This window comes from Piliocolobus tephrosceles, chromosome 1 (genome assembly GCF_002776525.5).
Source record: "Piliocolobus tephrosceles isolate RC106 chromosome 1, ASM277652v3, whole genome shotgun sequence".
Taxonomy (NCBI): domain Eukaryota; kingdom Metazoa; phylum Chordata; class Mammalia; order Primates; family Cercopithecidae; genus Piliocolobus; species Piliocolobus tephrosceles.
In genome coordinates, this window is record NC_045434.1 from 178,539,314 (window position 1) to 178,562,464 (window position 23,151).

Sequence of the window (23,151 nt, forward strand, 5' to 3'; positions counted from 1 at the left end):
GCCCACAAAGTGTTTGCAAATGTCTGAATTTGTTAACATTTATAAGTCAGGAGATTTCACATAAAAATTCAGATTTCCGGCTGAGCACGGTGGCTCACACCTGTAATCCCAGCACTTTGGGAGGCTGAGGCAGGTGTTCACCTGAGGTCAGGAGTTCAAGACCAGCCTGGCCAACATGGCGAAACCCCATCTCTAGTAAAAATACAAACATTAGCCAGGCGTTGTGGTGGGCGCCTGTAATCCCAGCTATTCTGTGGGCTGAGGCAGGAGAATCGCTTGCATCTGGGAGGCAGAGGTTGCAGTGAGCTGAGATCATACCATTCCACTCTAGCCTGGGTGACAAGAGAGAGACTGTCTCAAAAAAAAAAAATCAGACTTCCAGCTTCTCTTGAAAAATAGAGAGGTTCTGGCAGTCAGGAAGAGCTTCTTTTATTCAGCGAGGGTAACAAATTACCTTCATAAATTGATATCCAAGGTACTCATGGATTAAGTTAGCTGGTTCTCACTCTTACACTAGGAAAGAGAATGTGCCAGAATCAGGGAGTCAGGGACTGGAAGTAACTAGGGGCTGAGGATGGAGGTGTGGGGTAAGCATCGTCAGAGCTAGACTCTGAGACAGCATCTCAGACTGGCATCTTTCTGGTATTCTCACGCTCCCTGCTTTTACTTACCACAGATGGAACTGAAGGTTTACCTGTGTTTAATGTTGGTTTCCCTGTCTAGATTGAAAACTTGAGGTGACACGTAATGTCTTTTCCATAATCCTTTTCACTTGGCACAGTACCTGACACACAGCAGACACTCAATATGTATTTGCTGAGTGAGAAATTAATGAATGAACGAACAATGCTATAAAACAGGATCTGGAAACAGGTCATCTTTAAGAAACAAAAATCCTACCACTCACTTTTCCAAATGAAAGGATGACCAAATTCTACATAGAACTACAACAGACTTTTACAAGTCTGTATTTTAGGACATCTACAGCCCTGGAGATGCTTGGCTCCACCTTCCACAGAGGTGAGTCATCTATTTCTTCATATGGGGCTTGCCCACACTTGGCCTTGACTCCTCTCATCCTTTTGCTGGGCCCCTATCCTAAAAACTCCAGTCCACGATCAGCAAGGCAAAGGTCCTGAAGATCCCAGAAAGTAGAGCTCCCTCAGTGATCCACCCAACACCTTAACAGGCAGCAAAGTGGTAGCCTTCCAGAAACAAATCATTGCAAAACTTTCCACAAAGCAGTAAGACAGAAAATAATTCATTTTTAAATTAAAATATAAGATACATAGTTCCATGTGCTCAGTGAAACAAGAGTAACAATAGCAAAAGATAAAACCAAGTTAGAACTGGAATCCAAAACTACTACTAACAGGGAGTTATTATATATAAGAATAACAAGGAGTCAATATTGTCATTATAGTCTATATTAAAATGTACCCAACTGCCCCTACATGTGTCTTGTGTAACTTTTTCTTGTATATCTGTGTTGGAATAAATTTTACTCATTGCATTTGGCTATTCTGTCTCTTTTGCCTCTTATAATCAGAAACAGCCCACCCTCTCCATTTTTGTTTTCTCATGTGACTGTCTTCTTTTGAAGAGTTCAGGACAGCTGGCTTGTAGCGTGTCCTGAATATTGAATCCATCTGATTTTTTTAATGATCAAATTCAGGTTAAACACCTTGGTACAGACACTATGTAGGTGATATGTATTTCTTACTGCATCACATCAGAAGGCACATGACAGACTGTCGCACTACTGGTGATATTAAATTGGATCATTTGGTTAAGGGTTGAACCACAGAACAGTTTTGCCCTTGTGATTAGTAAGTTAATTATTAAATAATTAATGTAAGAATTAAGTCCATTGTCTTAGTGTGATAATGGCACCATGGCTATGAAGGAGAAAAACTTTGTTTTTTCAGGAGGGGCAAACTGAAATACTTGAGGAAGTATCAAAAACTCTATACCTTACTTTCAAATTGTACAGAAAAATGTCTATTATCTATCTACCTACCTGTCTATCATCTATCTATCTATCCATCTACAAAGACAGGACAATGTGGCAAATGTTAAAATGAAAACTGGGGAATCTAGTTAACAGGATCTTGATGCTCATCAGCTAAAAGGAAACAAACAAATAAATAAAAAGGATTAACAATGGGTCAGAGCTGGAAGCCCTGGGACCAGAGCATGTATTAAGCTCAGTAAGACAACACTAAGATGCCAAGGAAGGCTTGAGTTAGTATCCTTTCAGTCTTTAGAAAACAATAACAAAAAATCACAGATAGGATGTCAATCAGGAGTCAAAATCACGCCCGCTGGAGTGAGGTGGGATGTGGCTCCCAAGATCCAGCTATCTCAGAAGGCATTAATTAACTAAAGTTATAACACTCAATACCCCTCATATCTTCCTTTCTCACTTCCACTTTCTCACTTATCAGAGCATTCAAAACTAACTAGGAAATTCATTAATATAGTGATTTTTCAAAAAAAATTTGGGAATTGGCCTGGTGCAGCAGCTCACGCCTGTAATCCCAGCACTTTGGGAGGCCGAGGCAGGCGGATCACGAAGTCAAGAGATCAAGACCATCCTGCACATCCAACACAGTGAAACCCCATCTCTACTAAAAATACAAAAAAATCAGCTGGGCATGGTGGTGCACACCTGTAATCTCAGCTACTCGGGAGGCTGAGGCAGGAGAATCGCTTGAACCTGGGAGGTGGAGGTTGCAGTGAGCCGTGATCAGCCATTGCACTCCAACCTGGTGACAGAGTGAGACTCTTTCGTAAAGTAAAGTACAGTACAGTAAAGTAAATAAAGTCAGCATCTGCCAAGGAAAAGTATTTCCTCATTTTATTAAACAACTCTACTGAATAAAAATTTTAAAACTTTCTCTTTAAAAAATCACTGCAAGGGATACCAGGCCATGGGATCGCTTGAGCCAGGAGTTTGAGGCTGCAGTGAGCTATGATCACACCACCGCACTCCAGCCTGGCTGACAGAGTAAGAACCTGTCTCAAAAACAAAAACAAACCAAAAAATCACTGCAATAGGAAAGGGCACCAAAAGGAAAGCTACCAAGAGTGTAGCTGGAGAGAATAAGACGTAAGCAATGAGCTCATAAAGGAAGGCTGAGTCTGTCACAAGTGCTCCAGATTCCAGGAAATCTGCCCATCATGACAAAAAGCAAATATACATATAGGATTAAAAAAAGGACCACTGGCCGGACGCAGTGGCTCATGCCTGTAATCCCAGCACTTTGGGAGGCTGAGGCGGGCGGATCACCTGAGGTCAGGAGTTCGAGACCAGCCTGACCAACATGGAGAAACCCCATCTCTACTAAAAATCAAAATTAGCCAGGCGTGGTGGCACATGCCTGTAATCCCAGCTACTCGGGAGGCTGAGGCAGGAGAATCGCTTGAACCCAGGAGGCGGAGGTTGCGGTGAGTAGAGATTGCGCCATTGCACTCTAGCCTGGGCAACAAGAGTGAGACTCCATCTCAAAAAAAAAAAAGAAAAAAAAGGACCACCTCTGCTGGATATGCTCAGTTTCACATCAGCTGACTTCTCATATTCCCCCTTATTTTTTCTTTTAACGTCCATGCTCCTGAAAGAGAGAAAAACGATGACTCAACATCCAGGAGCACACACCTTTGAAACAGGTCATCTTCTGTAAAAAAACAGAGGGAGGTGTTCATCTAAGAAAGTTATTTTCCTCAAATTAACACTATAAGCATCACAACTATAACGACCATGAACTGGATAGTACAGATACTACACACACACACACACACACACACACACACACACACACCTTTATTAAAACATTACAATCTGAGTTCTGGACTAAATTTTAGGTCATGGGTCAAAAGTGGTTTCCAAAAGAAGTCACCCAACAGTCTCACTTATTTAAATATAATAATTTTCAAGAATCACTTTTATAGTACCTGGAAAATAAATCTCTAAATTCATGTTTTCTAAGCCAGCCATTCTATTTATAACAGATATATTCAGATACTCAATTTGAATATAAAATACATTCAGTTTTCATTTATATGTCAATAAGCATGTTTATTGCCCAAAGGGAAAGAGCCACGACAAAGTAGAGGATGAAAATGTCCAAGAGAAGGGGATAATTGATGAAGGACAAAAGAATTCCACGGGAAACGGCAACTACAGATGGAAGAGTGAAGATCTGATTAAGGAAGGTAAGGCGTGCAAAGCACTTAAACTCAATGGATAGCTATCTTTGTTACTTTGGAAGATAAAGCTGTAAAGACAGTCAGAGATCAGAATATGAAGGGCCTTATATGCCATGAGAGGACATTCTAGATTATCTGACAGAGATCAGGGCTCAGAGCTTTCTTCTGGCTCAGAGATCAAACTTCACCAGACATAATATCCTGGGTACTTGGCAAAGTACTTGGCATGCAGCAGGAATTCAGAAATGTTTGCTAAATTGAATAATTTCTTCTCTCTTCCAAGCAATAAGAAGCAAGGCAAGATTTTATTAGAAACTTTGTTTCTAGAGTTAACAGTCAATCAACAACTATCCAAGTCTCATGTGCATTTGTAGTACTCTCAGCTACTTGGGGAGGCTGAGGCTGGAGGAATGCTTGAGCCCAGGAGTTCAAGATTAATCTGGGCAACATAGTGAGACTCCATTTCAAAAAAAAGAAAAAAACAACAACTGTCCAAGCAATTTTCATGCCTAGTCTTGCCTCCAGGACAGCTTGCTTCTTTTTCTCCTTTAAATGTAATCTTTGAAATGTCCTATCTTTTTATCATCCCATTTTTGTCAACAGTCCTACCTCGGCAAGTCATGATGAGATTGAACCTTCCCTCCCTCCTATGTTAATGCTTTTAAAATCTGTTCTGTTTCTGTTCGTTAATTTACGCACACAGCTAAAAGCTTGAGGTCTGTCCACTGGTCTTCTCCCTTCTATTCCTTCCCCTACTCTTTCCCCTCTCCTCCCCTCTCCTCTCCTCACTTCTCTCTATCTCCTCTCTCCCTCTCCCTCTCTCTGTCTCTCTCTCTCTCTCTCGTAGTTAGTCTTACAAAGACTTTTACTAGAAAATGTTCTGCTTGATTCCCTGAACCACGCTTCCCAGGACCCCAACATATTTCCATTTCAAAAATCTTTTGATTATGTGCTTTCAAGTCACAGTTTAAATTATTTACTCCATGGTTCGAGTTATAGTTTAAGTTATTTACTCCCTGGGATGAAAGATTAAAGTTTCAGTCCTGGCCGGGCATGGTGGCTCATGCCTGTAATCCCAGCACTTTGGGAGGCCGAGGCGGGCGGATCACAAGGTCAGGAGATCGAGACTATCCTGGCTAACACGGTGAAACCCTGTCTCTACGAAAAATACAAAAAATTAGCCAGGTGTGGTGGCCGGCGCCTGTAGTCCCAGCTACTCAGGAGGCTGAGGCAGGAGAATGGCGTGAACCCGGGAGGCGGAGCTTGCAGTGAGCTGAGATGGTGCCACTGCACTCCAGCCTGGGTGACAGAGCAAGATTCCGTCTCAAAAAAAAATAAAAAGTTTCAGTCCCATATTGACAATTGAGCTAATCAGTGTAATTTTGTACTTGCTTCTTTATCTATAAAATTATGGCCAGGCGCGGTGGCTCAAGCCTGTAATCCCAGCACTTTAGGAGGTCGAGACGGGCGGATCACGAGGTCAGGAGTTAGAGACCATCCTGGCTAACACGGTGAAACCCCGTCTCTACTAAAAAATACAAAAAACTAGCCAGGCGAGGTGGCAGGCGCCTGTAGTCCCAGCTGCTCGGGAGGCTGAGGCAGGAGAATGGCGTGAACCCGGGAGGCAGAGCTTGCAGTGAGCTGAGATCCAGCCACTGCACTCCAGCCTGGGCAACAGAGCGAGACTCCATCTCAAAAAAAATAAAATAAAATAAAATTAGAAAAAGACCATTTGCCAGACTTTATTCTACTTCAAAGACCTGCTATATGAATAAAAATGAGAAAGAAAAAATAAAAACAGAAGTACTATATAAAATACACCTTTTTATACCTAAATACAAGCTTGAACCAGTATTTTACAATGGGAATGATTTTATGCAAATACATAGTATATTACCTTTTTCTTATGTAGTTTCTCTAACGATTAATTACATGAGTTCTCAAGAGAGCAAAGGGAATATATGAATGAAATAAGCTAAAACACTTGAATCATCTAGTCCAGCACCTTCACGGGGTAGGAACTGAATAAATGTTAGGCACCTTTCCTTTGCTTCTCTTTTCTACCTTCCCTATTACCAGATAATATATTTAGTCAATATCTGTTGAAAAAAAGAAACGAACACAGGAACCCAAGGCATGACAAGGCTTCTTCCCAAATGTCTCCCAAGCCCACACCCTCCCCTCCCCATCCTAACTATTACTTCTTCAGTTTAGATTTTCATCATGGGTTTTTCTTGCCTCAGTGCACCAGGCTAGGCATTCAGCTCAATATGAGAAAAAAAGTGGTTTGGGAATGTTCTTGTCTTGTTCCTGATCTTGAAGGGAAAACTTTCAAAATTTCACCCTTAAAATATTTGCTTGAGTTTTACGAACAGATACCCTTTTTCAGATGAAAGCTCTCTGCTAGTCCTAGTCTGCTAAGCATTTCCAGCATCAACACATGCTGAATTTTATTAAATGCTTTTTCTGTATCTACTGAAATGTTTTTCTTTTTAATCTATTAAACCCTGTTTAAACTATGAATGTGATTAATTACATTGATGGATTTCTCTAACGTTAAATCAACCATGTGTATTAGGATAAGCCCAACTACTAGATGGTGATATATTATCTTTTTTATATATTGTGGAATTTGCCAAATTTCTGTTCAGGATTTTTACATTTATATTTTTAGGTAGCTTGGCCTTTAATCTTCCTTTCTTGAGTTTGCCTTTCTTCAGTTTTGGTATCAAGGTTATGCTAGTCTCAAAACAATGAGTAAGGAGTGCCCCTCTTTTTCAGTTCTCTGGAACTGTTTGTAGCTGGAATTAATTATTCTTTTCAATCTGCTAAAGAAATCGCCAGTGAATCCCTCTGGGTTTGAAGTTCTCTGGGGAGAAAGATTTTGGATTATTGATTCCACTGGTTTAAAAAGTTTATAGGATTCTAAGGTTTTCCATGACGTCTTGAGTCAGTTTTAGTCAGATATTATTCTAGAAATGGATCTATTTTCACAAAATTCTCAGGACTTTTGGCATAAAATTGTTCACAATAGCCTCTTTTTATCTTTTTCTAGTCTATAGTTCCTATAGTGTGGTCTCTTTTCCTGTTTTGTTCACTGGCACTTGTGCTTCAATTTCTCTCTTCCCAGACCTCCTCCATAATCAGTCTTGCCAGAAGTCTGTCAGTTTTAATTTTGAAAACTTTATTTTTTATTTTTAGAGATGGGGTCTTGCTGTGTTGCCCAGACTGGAATGCAGTAGTGTGATCATAGATGACTGCCGCCTTGAACACCTGGGCTCAAGTGAGTCTCCTGTTTCACCTGGAGTAGCTAGGACTGCAGGCATGTACCACCACACCCAGCTGATTTTTTAAAATTTTTGGTAGAGACAGGCTCTTGCTGTGTTGTCCAGGCTGATCTCAAACTCCTGGCCTCAAGTGATCCTCAAATACTGGCCTTTCAAAGTGCTGGGATTAAAGGCGTGAGCCACTGCGCCCAGCATGTCAATTTTATTAATCTTTTTTTTAAAAAACTTGCTCCTCAGAAAAGTATATTAATCTTTCGAAAGAACAAATTTTTGACTTTGTTGATCCTTTGTATTTTTTTTTTCTTTTTCATCAAACTATTATTTTCTGTTTTCCTTCTTTGGGTTTAATGTGCTGTACCTTTCCTAACTTCTTGAAATTGATGTTTAGATTACTAATTTTTTTCAACCTTTGGTTATTTTTCTAACATGCATTAAAGTCTACAAACTTCTCTCTATGCTTATAGGTTATAGTAGTATCATATAAGTTTTAACAAGTTTTGGTATTTTCTTTTTTTTAATTATACTTTAAGTTCTGGGATACATGTGCAGAACGTGCAGGTTTGTTACATAGGTATACACATGCCATGGTGGTTTGCTGCACCCATCAACCCGTCATCTACATTAGGTATTTCTCCTAATGCTATCCTTCCCCTAGCTCCCCACCCAAGTTTTGATATTTTCAGTATCATTCAATTCAAAATATGTTCTACTTCCCATGATTTTTTCTTTGACCCAATGATTATTTATAAATTCATTTCTTAATATTCTAGTTATCTTTTTGTTATTCCTTTCTAGCTTAATTTCACTGTGGTCAGAGGATTGATTCTGCATGTGATCAATCCTCTGAAACTTGTTGAGACTTGCTTTATGTATAGTCTGTGGCTTCCCCTTCATTTACCTGATGAAGTCTAAACTGTTCACTGTTCACTCTGACATATAAAGAAGGCCCTTTGTGACCTGACTCATTACCTACCTGCCCAGGGAGTACCATCCCCCAGAGACTCTATATGCCAGCCACGTCCATCTTCCCCTGGTTTTCACTCATGCCATGCCTTGTACTCTTGTGTCTCTATCCATAATATTTCCTCTGCCTTTGTGCTCCTCCTAGCCCTCCCTACTCAGCTCAAATGTTACCTCCACCACAAGGCCTTTCCAAGCATCTGTCCCTCCCTGAAACTCCTCAAGTGGTGAAGTGCTGTGGCTGTTGGTATCCTTATCTCTTTTCTTTCTCTCTCAATCTAGCCTCCACACAGCTGCCAAAGTGAGCCTTCTAAAATGCAAATCCGACCACATTTCTCCCTGGCTTAAAACCCTTTTCATTGGCTGCTTCCGCCTAACTCAGAATCCAAACTCTGCATTCCATACAAGACTCTTCCAGCCCTTTTCCAGGCCCCTCCACTTTATTCATGCTACTATCACTGCCTAGAATCCATTTCTCATCTTATTCATTAATCTTTCAAGTCCAGGCTTGAGAGTCACTTCCTCTTATTTTGCTGAGGGAATAAAGGAACACAACCTCCCATTTTAAATTCTAGGTGCTCAATAGAAATTTCAGAAGAAACCTCTGCGTTCTGTTAATTTTCCTTCACACAAAAGTCCAGAACACTACTTTTCCACCAGGTCTTTCCATTAAGGGTAGAAGTCTTTAATGGCCCTGCTGCATTGAATCTAAACTCCACACCTCACCTTAGGGCCTTCTATCATCTGACTCTGCCCTGCTCTGCAATCCTTGGTCTCACTACTCCCCGCCCCCCACCATTCACCATAAGTCGCTCTCAGCTCTCACTGAAGCTTGCAAAATATTTCTAGTGTTCTGTCTGCTAGACCACTTCCCCAGGTCCCCAAATGTCCTACCCCACCCGCCAAGTCTCTGCTTCACTGCCCATCTCTTCCTCAAAGCTTTGCTTGACATCACTTCTTATTTATTTATTTATTTTACATCGCCACTTTTTTGTTGTCTCTGAAACACAGCATCTCATTGTCTTGTCCTTGATTACTTCCTGTGAGTCTCAGCTTTCAGTCTTTAAAATTCCCAGGCCCAGGTGCCTCTCTCTTCCTAAATGCCCCACACTGCCTGGAATAAAGCTGAGTAAGTAACAAGCTGTCAGTCAGCAGTAATCCTCACAGACTGACAGAAGAAGTCATTGATATCTCTCCCTTGGCCTCTCTTCCTCCGACTTAAGGGCTACTTGGGTGGTATTCATGTGAATCCGGGCAAGGAGCTGTCAGGGCTATTTGAATGACTATTTCCTTGTAATTTCCTCCACTGGATTTTTTTATTCCAGCTCTCAGAGGATAAACAGGAACATGGAGAACGGTGCTGGTCTCAGTGAAGAGACCGGTCTCCTCAAGCTTCTTTCTTCAAGCACAGAGAAGCTCATGTTCTTCCCTGCAGCACACATCTATCTCCATGTTACCACGTGAAAGACATCATCCTGGTATGGCTGAAGGAAAGAGGAGCTTGTTTTTACAGCTGCATGGCAGGGTCAGAGGCTTCTCAATTTTCTATACCACTAGAAAAAAAAAAAGAAAAAGCACACACGCACACATACACACACACACGAAATTGTTTTACCTTTTTTTGCCTTTCCAGAGCAAGGAATCTTTAAATTCTCAGCTCTGTATTCCTCCCTTCTATTCCTTCTTTCTGATAAAGTTTAGCTTTCCTCAGCCTTTTAAAATGTCCCCAGATAAGTAAAACTATGATATTATGATGGTGGCAATTTAGGTATTTCAAGTGTGAGGAACCTAAAACATACAGTTTTAGAAGTGTCTTTGATTCACCAGTAGTGATGAAATGGAGCCACCACACAGCTATGAGCAACATCACAGTGTAGCTTTGTGGGCTATGTGGCCTGCCTGTTCTCCTGGGCACAAGACTGCTCCTCTTAGTTAGGTGGGACCACGCTACTGAGTACTGATCTGTGGAACGTGCGCTGCAGGGAAGGACATGAGCTTCTCTGTGCTTAAAGAGAGAAGCTTGAAGAGAGAGGTCTCTTCACTGAGACCTGCACAGTTCTCCATGTTCCTGTCTGTTTCTCCTCTGGGAGCTGGATTAGAGAATCCAGTGGAGGACTCCAGGCCCCAGGGCCTGGGGGAGTCACTAGATGAAGTCTGTGGCCCTAAATGAATTAGGTAGAACAGAATCCCTCCCCACCAATTTAGAACTGCACTAGATTGTGACAGGAGAGAAATAACCTTTATTGTGTTAAACCACTGAAATTTGGAGGAGTTGGTTACACTAGAGTTCACCCTGACACTAAAATGATAAATGATAAATGAAATTATTTTAATTTTTATTCTTAAAGTTAAAAATAACAATTATTTTTAAGTATTGCTTCAAAGCAATTCTGTCTAAAGCTATCTTCTATTACTCTACTAGCCCTTTCAGGGGAACCCTTTGGGCACTATGGTGGAAGCTGTAGAGGCCACTCATTAAGCGAAGGGCTTATTCTCCAGCTGCTGGGATCCTGAAGGACAGAAAGGCCTCAGCTGTCAGCCCTCTTCAGGGAATGCATCCGCTGAAGAGTGCTGCCTGGCCCAGGGCCATGCCCCTTCCTGGGGCAGCCCTCCTCCAATGACGGGTCAGGAGGAGCTGTAAAGGCACAGCTCTCTCACTCCATGGCTTAGAAAACATGGATTATCTGAGCCCTAGTCCCCATGGGGTGGGCTAAGGCCTTTTACTGAGACTGAATCGCGGCCCGATTTTTCCCTGTATACAATCTCCACATCTTTCCCTTCTCTTCCCTTCTTCCTCATTTCCTTTCTTTTCCTTCCAGGAGTATTGATTCCATAACCACTTCCTAATAAGCCTTTCACACCCTCATCTTTATCTCAGAGTTTGTTTCCCCGGGATCTCAGCCTGAGACAGGTACTATATCCTGATGCAACATCGTGTTGCCCAACTCTTCCTCATTATATGGCCCAAATACTATATTTTCCAATACAAAATACACAAAATCACAGTGGGACGGAACCTTTAAAATTGAGACTCCGCAAAAATTCAGAATGTACTATACTATTAAAAGACTCTTTTTAAGAAAGTAAGAAATACCACAGACATTTTGAGGGCTCCTCTGAGAAAAGGAGCTCTGAAATTGTCTTAAAGAAAATATTACCTCCTTGCTTGTAACCAAACAAATTATTACATACATAAAACAGCCACATAACAAAAGTTATTAAGGATCTATTAATATTATTCATCTGTGCTGGTACCTTTTACTATTCTAATTATAGCAGTTACTTTGTGAGTGTTCACAACACAGTGCTAAGAGATCTACACACACTGTCTCATTGAATAAATGAGAGTTAAGAAATGACCCGAAGTCACAGAGGCAGGACTCTACGTTAGGTGGTGTGGATTCCAAAGCCTCAACTTTTATGCTCCATTATGTTGTAATGCCTCTATTGTCTTGCATATTCAAGCTCTGAGAGAGGTTAAGCACTGTAAGGAGCAGAGTTCACTAATTTGCAGGGGAGCCAGGAGCATAAGGCAGATATAGAGGATTCCAAAATACACACTCTCTCCTCTCACCCCTCCATTGCCTCCTCTGATGGTTTAGACACTGGCCTGCCTTCGGGTGCCCACGGTCCAGTAAGTGAGTTTAAGAACTACTCCACGCAGGATTTTGCCAGAAGTGATTCCAGCGCTAATCTGTCCTGTGGCAATCAAAAGGTTTTTCTGCCCTCTTGTGGCTCAGGGTGACTGCTACATTGAAAAACTGAAACACCATATAAAGGCACTTGGCAGCCAGGCACAAAACAGCAGAAGGCAATGCTGATTGGCTTGAAATGGAGCCAATTTAATAATCTAAAAATTTGATCTGCCACTCCTCCATGCCAACTGTTGCTCATAATAAGAAAGTCAGAAAAAATAACAGAATACTAGAGCTCAGAGAAAAACAAACCCAAGAACCCAGTATCTTGTAATTGTAAGGAATATGAAAACCAGCTACATCCATTTACAACAATGATGAAAGTTTAAAACATTATAAGCCCCAAACAAAACTCCCCATCCTTGTTTTTTACCCCTAACAGTATATTTTAGAATCTTTTCATATCAGTGTATACAGAGCCTCCTCATCTTCAGGTGCACAGTACTCATGGGATGGGGGAACCATGATTTAATTAACTTGTTCCCTACTGGTAAACACTGTGATTGCTTCCAAATTTTTGCTATTAAAAACAATGCTGCAAATAAACAAACAGAAAGTGCTGCAGTGGGTAACCCTGTGCATAGATCATTTTGCAAGCGTGCAAGAATCCCAATAGGAGAATTCCTAGAAGTGGAAATGCTGGATCCAAGGGCACATACATGCCTTTGCACAACTTCTTGAAACTTTTTCTTCCATTGGCTTTCCTTCCTATCTGTCTGGCTGCTCCTTCTCAGGCTTCTTCCCATTGTGTCCTTTGCCTGCTTACCCCTTGGTTGTCATTTCCCCAGGACTTGGTTTTTGGTCCCCTTTCATCCTATCTCCTCTCCCCAGCAGTCTCACCCACTCTTGTCTTCCAGCTATCAGTTTTCTTCCCAGAAAGAAACCAAAGTTATTATTTCTGGGTTTTACGCTTCCAATTATTTTATGCATATGTATGCAAACCTATATATAATATATATGCTTATGTATGTATAAATATGAACATACACACAGACAACTTCCCCGTCCCCTTGTTATAAATGGTAGCATTTATATCCTCAATGGACGCAGTTTTAAGGGGATGCTGCCAAGTAACAACCTTCACAGGAGATAAAACTGTGGCCCCCAACGCTTTTCAACCTATAGTTGAATTCTTTGTCAGCCAACTGGAGTGAACTCAAAGGGGAAAATTAAAAGTATTGTCTCCCACTCTGGACTACCCGCCAAGTAGCCATGCATTAATTTAAGGGCTAGAGGGAAGGATAGAGCACAAAGGTCAGTAAGTAAAACATCAGAAACTAAATAAGATCCTTGGCAGATACGGTTACAGACCTGTGTAAAGGTTTTGTTTGTTTGACTTTTTTGTTTTTCAGGTTTTTTTTTTAAATGAGACAGGGTCTTGCTCTGTTGCTAAGGCTGGAGTACAATGGCTCACTGGAGCCTCAATCTCCTGGGCTCAAGCGATCCTCCCGCCTTAGCCTCCCGAGTGGCTAGGACTATAGGCACATGCCACCACATCTGGCTGATTTTTCATTTTTATTTTCGGTAGAGACAAGCTCTCACTATGTTCCCCAGTCTGGTCTCAAATTTTTGGGCTCAAGTGAACCTCCTGCCTTGGCCTCCCAAAGTGCTGGGATTGCAGGTGTGAGCCACCAAGCCCAGTCTGACTTTTTTTTGTTTTTATGATTTTTTTTTTAATGAAAGTTTTTAACCACAGTAGAGAGAACAGTATAATGAACCCCATCCTACAGATTCAACAATTCAAACGTTTTGCTTCTGGCTTCCTTTCTTCCTTTGTTTTTTCCTTCCCTCTCTTGCCCCCTTTTCTTTCTTCTTCTCTCTTTTTTTGGCTGCATTATTATAAAACAAGTCCCTGATACCATGTCATTTCATCCCTAAATACGCCCTTCTGGATATTATAAAACACAAAGACATTTCCTTACACAACCACAATATCATTAACACAAAGTAAATTTCTTAATTTCATCAAATGCTCAAGCTACATTCATATTTCCATAATTATCTAAAAAAAATCTTTTTACAGTTACCTCTTTAAATTTTGAAGGAAATGTATAGCCAAATACACTCCAAGCCTAGCCTTCAATGGCTTGTGACTATTAAATCTTACAAGAATTCCCAAGCTCCCAAAACCCCCATCAACAGGAAATGAACTGCAGAAGGGACATTCTTCCACTGCTCAGCCTGGTGTGGCCTTGGCAGAAAACGGTCAAGGAAGAATCACTCTATTTCCCTTAGATATCATCCTCCTATCCCCTCCAACCACTAATCTACTTTCTGCCTCTATAGATTTGCCTATTTTGGACATATCAGTGAAACCATTAAATATGTGGCCTTTGTGGCCTGCTTCTTTCTCTCAGCATAATGTTTTCAAGGCTCATCCATATTGTAGCATTATTAGTACCTCATTCCTCTTTATTGCTGAACAGTCAGTTGCTTGGATATACCACATTTTATTTTATTTTTTTTTTTAATTTTTCTTTTTTTGAGACGGAGTCTCACTCTGTCGCCCAGGCCAGAGTGCAGCGACGTGATCTCGGCTCACTGCAAGCTCTGCCTCCTGGGTTCAGGCCATTCTCCTGCCTCAGGCTCCCAAGTAGCTGGGACTACAGGCGCCCACCACCACGCTTGGCTAATTTTTTGTAGTTTGTTTAGTAGAGACGGGGTTTCACTGTGTCAGCCAGTCTCGATCTCCTGACCTTGTGATCCACCCGCCTCGGCCTCCCAAAGTACTGGGATTACAGGCATGAGCCACCGCGCCTGGCCCCACGTTTTATTTATCCATTCTTCAGCTGGTGTGCAATAGAGTTGTTTCTACTTTTTGGCTATAAGAAATAATAGTGCTATCAACATTTTTTTTTTTTTTTTTTTTTTTTTGAGACGGAGTCTTGCTGTGTCACCCAGGCTGGAATGCAGTGGTGTGATCTCGGGTCACTGCAACCTCCACCTCCCAAGTTCAAGCGATTCTCCTGCCTCAGCCTCCCAAGTAGCTGGGATTACAGGTGCCCACCACCACACCTGGCAAATTTTTGTATATTTAGTAGAGACAGGGTTTCAACCAGAAACCACTAGGCTGGTTTCGAACTCCTGACTTCAGGTGATCTACCTGCCTCAGCCTCCCAAAGTGCTGGGATTACAGGCATGAGCCATTGTGCCCAGCTCAACATTTGTGTATAAGTTTTAATGTAGACATATGTTTTCACCTCTCTTGAGTTCCTATCCATCTAGGAAGGTACTGATTGTTCTTCTACAGCAAGAAGTAACCACAAGAACTGTTTTAAACCCATCTGAATTGACCATTGGCTGTTTCACACCAGTATACAAGGTTTTGAAAGCCAGCCAGTTAACAGCAGCTTCACTTCAATGACTGTGCTTCTGAAAGTTATCTAAAAATCAACAACATTCTAACTCAGTCTAATTATGAATCCACAGATAAAGATTAACCAATACCTAAACACTCTTACTTCTTACAGCCACCAATCCCTGATCTTCACTGAAGACTCTAAAAAACAGTGGTTCTAAAACACTTGGCTTCAGGACTCTTTACACTCTTAAAAGTTAGTTAGTTAGTTATTGACAGAGTCTTGCACTGTCACCCGGGTTAGAGTGTAGTGGCATGCTCTCAGCTCAGTGAAACCTCTGCCTCCTGGGTTCAAGTGATTCTTGTGCCTCAGCCTCCCAAATAGCTGGGACTACAGGTATATACTACCACGCCCAGCTAATTTTTGCATTTTTAGTAGAGATGAGGTTTCACCATGTTGGCCAGGCTAGGACACTCTTAAAACTTATTGAGGACACCAAAGAGTGTTAGTGTGTGGGGGTTAAGAATTATGTTAGTATTTATTACATTAGAAATTAAAACTAAGACACTTAAAAATATATACTAGCTCATTTAAAATTCACAATAATGGCCGGGCGCGGTGGCTCAAGCCTGTAATCCCAGCACTTTGGGAGGCCGAGACGGGCGGATCACGAGGTCAGGAGATCGAGACCATCCTGGCTAACACGGTGAAACCCCGTCTCTACTAAAAATACAAAAACTAGCCGGGCGAGGTGGCGGGCGCCTGTAGTCTCAGCTACTCGGGAGGCTGAGGCAGGAGAATGGCGTAAACCCGGGAGGCGGAGCTTGCAGTGAGCTGAGATCCGGCCACTGCACTCCAGTCCGGGTGACAGAGCAAGACTCCGCCTCAAAAAAAAAAAAAAAAAAATTCACAATAATAAACTCACTAAATACTGTTAACTAGATAATTTCATGAAAAAATACGTCTAAAACAAAAAAAAATAGTAGGAAAAGGGTGGCATTGCTTTAGAATTTTGCAAATCTCTTTAATTTCCAGCTAGAGAAAACGGGGTTCTCATTTGTTTCTGCATTCAATCTGTTGTAAAACAGTTTTGAATGAAATATACAAAAAAAAAAAAAAAACAGACCTCTTACAAAAATAGCTAGAAAAGGAATGGAGGGGTATTATAATAATCTTTTCAAATGATTGTGGATATTCCTCCTTGACATTATACCAAAACTCAAAACTGGTAGTTTCTTAAAGGTTGGTTGCAACATGGAATCTGAAGTTGTATCAGTGACCATTTTTATACTCTGTTACATTAAAATCCATTGGCCTATCTTACACTTTGAATGGATCTTTTATCCAAGCATGATTCTGTAACATGCTAACAGTAGTCATTGCACATCATGGGTTCATCGAGTTATACACATCTTCCAATGATTTCACATTCATTACAAAATATCAAAAAATCTCATTTGTTAATATCTCTACTGATCTTATCAGAAAAGTGTTTAAATATTGAGATGTCAGGCTTATGGCAGCAGATGTAAGTTTTTCAGAATTCTAGTCTTCTCTTGAAAGCCGGAGTTCTCTCACTGCAAAAAAAATACTGCCAACGGTTTCCCTTGAAGTGACAGGCTTACTTCATTCATCTTTGAGAAAAGGTCTGTCAAAACCCAGTCTATATAACCATACTTTGTCTATCATTTCTTTCAAGTAAAAACAGTACCCCCAAAAGAGCAGCTAGTTCAGCTTGTAGTTCAAACAATCCACACCATGAGGGCTTTTCCCTGGGGCAACAATAAAGCTTCAGTGTGCAGTGGTAGTGTTTTATGCATATTTCCCGTTTCATCACCACATTTATTTTGAGATAGGGTCTCACTATGTTGCTCAGGCTGGCCTCATGTGATCCTTCTGTCTCAACCTCCTGAGTAGACATTTGTTTTTGAGTGAAACGACGCATATCCAAAAATTGAGATTTCATGAAATTAAATGTTTCGTCAATAACATTTTTAAGTAAAATTGGCTTCATTTTATTTCCCACCGTGTGTGGCAGTGAGAAATATAATGACAACTATAATAGCAGTTTAATGCTACTGATTTGACTTGTACTAAGGGGCAAGCAGCTTTACCTGCCATCACTTTGTAGCATCAGTGCAGATGCCAACACAGTGCAACAGGCAACCAAAATAGACTTGACCAAACTTTAAGAACCACTCTACAAAAGATAGTAGTTCTCTGCTTTGCTCAGAGAGACTCAGTCTTACAAGCACAGCTCTTCTAGCTTAAACTACCAATATGCTCAGGTTTCTGTTTCAGATATTAAGTGTTGGCCTCTTCCCCCAACATTAGTTTTTTGTTTGTTTGTTTGTTTGTTTGTTTGAGATGGAGTCTCGCTCTGTCACCCAGGCTGGAGTGCAGTGGCCTAATCTCAGCTCACCGCGACCTCCACCTCCTGGGTTCAAGCGATTCTCCCGCCTCAGCCTCCCGAATAGCTGGGCTTACAGGCACGTGCCACCACGCCCAGCTAATTTTTGTACTTTTAGTAAAGATGGGGTTTCACCATGCTGACCAGGATGGTCTCGATCTCCTGACCTCGTGATCCACCTGGCCCAGCCTAGTTTTTCTTTTATTGAGTTTCATGCCTTCTTTTTTTCATCACTATATATCTCCTTCTGTGTGTGTGTGTGTGTGTGTGTGTGTGTTTTGTTGTTTGTTTTTTTAAGAGACGGTCTAGCTCTGTTGCCCAGGCTGCGGTGCAGTGGTATGATCATAACTCACTGCAATCTTGAATTCCTAGGCTCAATTGATTCTCTCACCTCAGCCTCCTCCTGAGTAGCTAGGACTACAAGCACATGCCACCACGCCTGCCTAATTTTTTAATTATTTATCATTATTATTTAGTAGAGACAGAGTCTTGCTATGTTGCCCAGGCTGGTCTTGAACTCCTAGCCTCAAATGATCCTCTTGCCTGAGCCTCCCAAAGTGCTGGAATTACAGGTGTGAACTATCATGCCTGACCTTTTCTAGTCAGTTGTTAAGTTATGCACTTTACATACTCTTTCTATTCTTGTTGTGGCTGACCTAGAAATCTTTAGCAAACATAACTAACTGAAAAAAGTCTAAGTTTATCAACATACTTAACTGACCGAACAAAGGATACAAGAAAAATACTTTAATTCTTTTTTTTTTTTTTTTTTTTTTTTTTTGAGACGGAGTCTTGCTCTGTTGCTCAGGCTGGAGTGCAGTGGCCAGATCTCAGCTCACTGCAAGCTCTGCCTCCCGGGTCCACGCCATTCTCCTGCCTCAGCCTCTGGAGTAGCTGGGACTACAGGCGCCCGCCACCTCGCCTGGCTAGTTTTTTGTATTTTTAGTAGAGACGGGGTTTCACCATGTTAGCAAGGATGGTCTCGATCTCCTGACCTCGTGATCCGCCCGTCTTGGCCTCCCAAAGTGCTGGGATTACAGGCTTGAGCCACCGCGCCCGGCCTAAGAAAAATACTTTAATTCTTAATGCTGTCTCTCAATTTTAATTTTATTATAAAGATGAGGTGCAGTGGCCAATGCCTGTAATCCCAACACTTTGGGAGGCAAGGAAGGAGAATCACTTGAGGTCAGAAGTTCAAGACTAGCCTGGGCAATATAGCAAGACCCTGTCTCTATAAAAAACTTTAAAAACATTAGCCAGGTGTAGTGGCACACTCCTGTAGTCCTAGCTACCTGGCAGACTGAGGTGGGAGGATTGCCTCAGCCCAGGACTCTGACGTTGCAGTGAGCTATAATTGCACCACTGCACTCTAGCCTGGGTGGCAGAGCAAGGCCCTATCTCAAAACAATTTTTTAAAAATTACTAACTGGTAGTATAGTTCCATTCTTCTGTTTTTATAATGCCAAATATTGACTGGATGATACTGCCTTTTTTTTGGGGGGGTGGGTGGTATACAGCCAGTGGAGTATAGTATAGGAGTAGTATCTTATTGTGGTTTTAATTTGCATTTCATACTAATTTGATGCTGAGAATCTTTTCAGGTGCTTACTTGCCATCTGTATGTCTACTTTGGTGAAGTGTCTGTTCATATCTTTGTCTATTTTTAACTGGCTCTTTGTCTACTTATTACTGAATAGTAAAGTATAAGACCTTTGTCTTGTATTGACTTTGTTTTGACTTTATATTGACTTAGTAAAGTACAACAGTAAAGTACAAGACCTTTGTTGTGTATGTTTCACAACATTTTCTCCCAGTCTGTGGCTTGCCTTTAAATATTTATAACAGTGCTGTTTAAAGAGCAAAAGTTTTTACTTTTGATAAAGTTCAACGTATTTTTTATGCTTTTCTGCCCTATTTCTAAGAAATCTTTACCAAACTCAACCTCACTAACATTTCTCTCCTATATTTTGTTCTATGTGTTTTTTAGTCTTAGCTCTTCCATTTAGGTGTATGATGCATTTCAAGTTAATTTTGTACATGGTGAGAGATAAGAATCAGTGTTCTTTTGTTTGTTTTTGTGCAACCACTTATTGAAAAGACTATACTTTCTCCTTTGAATTAGCTGGGCACTTTTGTGAAAAATCAATTGGCCATAAATGTGTGGGTCTATTTCTGGACTCTGTTTTCTGTCTCATTGATCTGTACATCTATCTTTATACCAGTACCACTCTATCTTGATTGCTGCTGGCTTCATGATACGTTTTGAAAGCAGGTAATGTAAACCCTCCAACTTTGTTCTTTTTCAAAATGGTTAGACTATTCTTGAATCTCTGTATTTCTATATAAGTTTCAAAATCAGTTTTAAATTTCTACCAAAGCAAAAATTTTTTAAAGACAAAAAAACCCAAGCCTTCTGCGATTCTGATTAAGAGAATGTGCTGAATTTTAAAACACATTGGGGGCCAGGTACGGTAGTTCATGCCTGTAATCCCAGCACTTTTGAAAGGCTGAGGCAGGCGGGTTACTTGAGGTCAGGAGTTTGAGACCAGCCTAGCCAACATGGTGAAACCCCATCTCTACTAAAAATACAAAAGTTAGCTAGGCATCGTGGTGGGTGCCTGTAGTCCCAGGTTCTCGTGGGGGCTGAGGCAGGAGAATCACTTGAACCAGGAGGCAGAGGTTGCAGTGAGCCAAGATCACGCCACTGCACTTCAGCCTGGATGACAGAGTCAGACCCTGTCTCAAAAAATAAAATAAAATAAAACATTACTGGGGAGATTCAGTAACATTTATAGGTCTTCTGACCCATGAACATGGTATGTCGATTTCAGTATTCTTTCATTTCCCACAATAATCTTTTGTGGGTTTTAGTGAACATCTTGGCCATTCTGTTCCCTAGAGGGCCTTCCTCCTTGTGCTTAGATGGGCCATCCTCCTAATATCATGGAATGTATAGGTATACAGAAACAATTATCCAACCATATCAAGTGAGTTGCAATGAACCCTATGGAAATAATATAAATCAAGTCTTCACTTTTATTCTCCCTTTTCACTACGTCTCTCCTCCTGCAAAGGCAATCATTCTATTTTGTTTAATGAGTGTGCGTGTGTGTGTGTGTATACAATATATAGTTTATGTTCTGTTGATACATTTATGTTTTGTTTTTGTTTTTGTTTTTGTTTTTTTGAGACGGAGTCTCGCTCTGTCACCCAGGCTGGAGTGCTGTGGCTGGATCTCAGCTCACTGCAAGCTCCGCCTCCCGGGTTCATGCCGTTCTCCTGCCTCAGCCTCCCGGGTAGCTGGGACTACAGGCGCCGCCACCTCGCCCGGCTAGTTTTTTGTAGTTTTTAGTAGAGATGGGGTTTCACCGTGTTAGCCAGGATGGTCTCGATCTCCTGACCTTGTGATCCGCCCGTCTCGGCCTCCCAAAGTGCTGGGATTACAGGCTTGAGCCACCGCGCCCGGCCTACATTTATGTTTTATATCATGTACTTTTTCTTATGAACTTTATAAAGGAATAATTTACATATAATAAACTGCATCAATTTAAAGTACAGGACTTGAAGTTTTGAAAGTTGTACACATACATAAAATCACAATCAAGGTAAAGGACATTTCCACTGATCCCAAAAAAATTTTTTGGGTCCTTTTGCAATCCATCCCTCCCTTTACTCTTAACCCTAGATAAACACTGATCTAAGTTACTAATTTAGTTTCCATTTCACACACATGGTGCCATACAATACATACTTTTTAAAATGTCTGATTTTTGTTCGGCATGAGTTTGATATTTATCTTGATACATATTTATGTCATATGTATCAAGTTTGTTCCTTTTATTTTTCCTTTCCTTTTCTTCTTTTTTTTTTTTTTTGAGACCGGTTCTCACTCTGTCCACCAGGCTAGAGTACAATAGTGTGATTATAACCCACTAAAGCCTCAAAATCCTGGGCTCAAGTGATCCTCCCATATCAGTCTCCTGAGTAGCTAGGACAACAGGCATGTACCACCACGCCTGGCTAATTTTTTTAGTTTTTGTAGAGATGGGGGTCTCACTATGTTGCCCAGGCTGGTCTCGAACTCCTAGAAGTGATCCTCCCAACTTGGCCCCCCAAAGCATGAGGAGCCAATGAGCCTGGCCAATATTTTTAATTTTGGTAAAGTTTACCAATTTTTAATTTTATGGTTCATGCTTCTTGTATCCTAAAAAACCGTTGTCTGTATCTTTCTAATTTATGTAAGTGAAACTGTGTTTCTGTTTCCTTTTTGACTCCAACTATGTTTTCTAAATCTCATTCATGTTGTTTTTGTATATTTAGTCTGTTATTTCTAACAACTGCATATCATTTGATGATAGAAATACCCTACTTTTTGCCTATTGAACCCCCACCCCAGGATGGAAATACATTCATCCTCCAACTCACTGGGTTCACAAGTAATGCATGTTTCTGGTAAGTTCTGTGGAATATAAATAAAAGATTTGCTGAGCTAAAGCATATGTATATACTTAAGTTATTAATTATTGCTAGAGTGCTCTCCAGAATGGCTGTACCAATGTACTTTTCTACCAGTAAAGGATGTAAGTTGCAATAGTCTCACATTCTAGCCAACATGTGACATTATCTAGCTTTCTAATTTCTTATCAGTCTAAGAGAATAAAATATCTTTTTTTAATCTGAATATTTTCATAGCCCATGAGTTTGACTATCTCTTCATATGCTTAGCATTATGGGTTTCTTATTCTGTAAACTGCCTGTTCTAAATCTTTGCCCATTTTCTACTGGGGTTGTTCTTTTTCTTCTTGATTTGCAGGAATTCCCTGTATATTCTTTGTGAATTTTAAATATTGAAAATGTTTTCTCCCAGTAAATTATCTGTGTATTAACCACGTCTATGATGTCCTTAATAGCACAAAATCCTTAAATTAGATTTAAACAAGTTCATCAACTTTTTGCCTACAATTTTTGCTTTTAAGGTTTTGTTTAGTCCTTCCCTTAGACACCTAAATCACAAAGATAATCTTTTATTATGTTTTTTTTTGAGACAGGGTTTTGCTCTATCACCTAGGCTGGAGTGCAGCCTCGACCTCACAGACTCAAGCAATTCTTCCACCTCAGCCTCCTAAGTAGCTGGTACTACAGGAATGCACCACTACATTCAGCTAATTTTGTAATTTTGTGTAGAGATGGGATCTCACTATGTTGCCCAGGCTGGTCTCAAAGTCCAAGCCATCCTCCTGCCTCATCTTCCCAAAGTGCTGCTGCACCCAGCCACAGAGATAATCTTTTGT

General features: G+C 40.9%; 1 protein-coding gene and 1 long non-coding RNA gene across 7 annotated transcripts in view; one reads left to right on the forward strand and one right to left on the reverse strand.

Annotated features, from left to right (window-relative positions):
- ST3GAL3 (ST3 beta-galactoside alpha-2,3-sialyltransferase 3) overlaps positions 1-23,151 on the reverse strand; it is a 235,976-nt gene that overhangs the window by 156,318 nt on the left and 56,507 nt on the right. The window lies entirely within an intron of this gene.
- LOC111548734 overlaps positions 1-23,151 on the forward strand; it is a 78,445-nt gene that overhangs the window by 24,308 nt on the left and 30,986 nt on the right. Inside the window, exons 2-3 of one of the 2 annotated variants that reach the window (XR_002733507.2) lie at positions 4,092-4,215; positions 9,782-9,865. This is a non-coding gene — a long non-coding RNA (uncharacterized LOC111548734). Of the gene's footprint in view, positions 1-4,091; positions 4,216-9,781; positions 9,866-23,151 lie in introns of those variants that run through there. The other variant, XR_002733508.1, reaches the window with a different exon arrangement.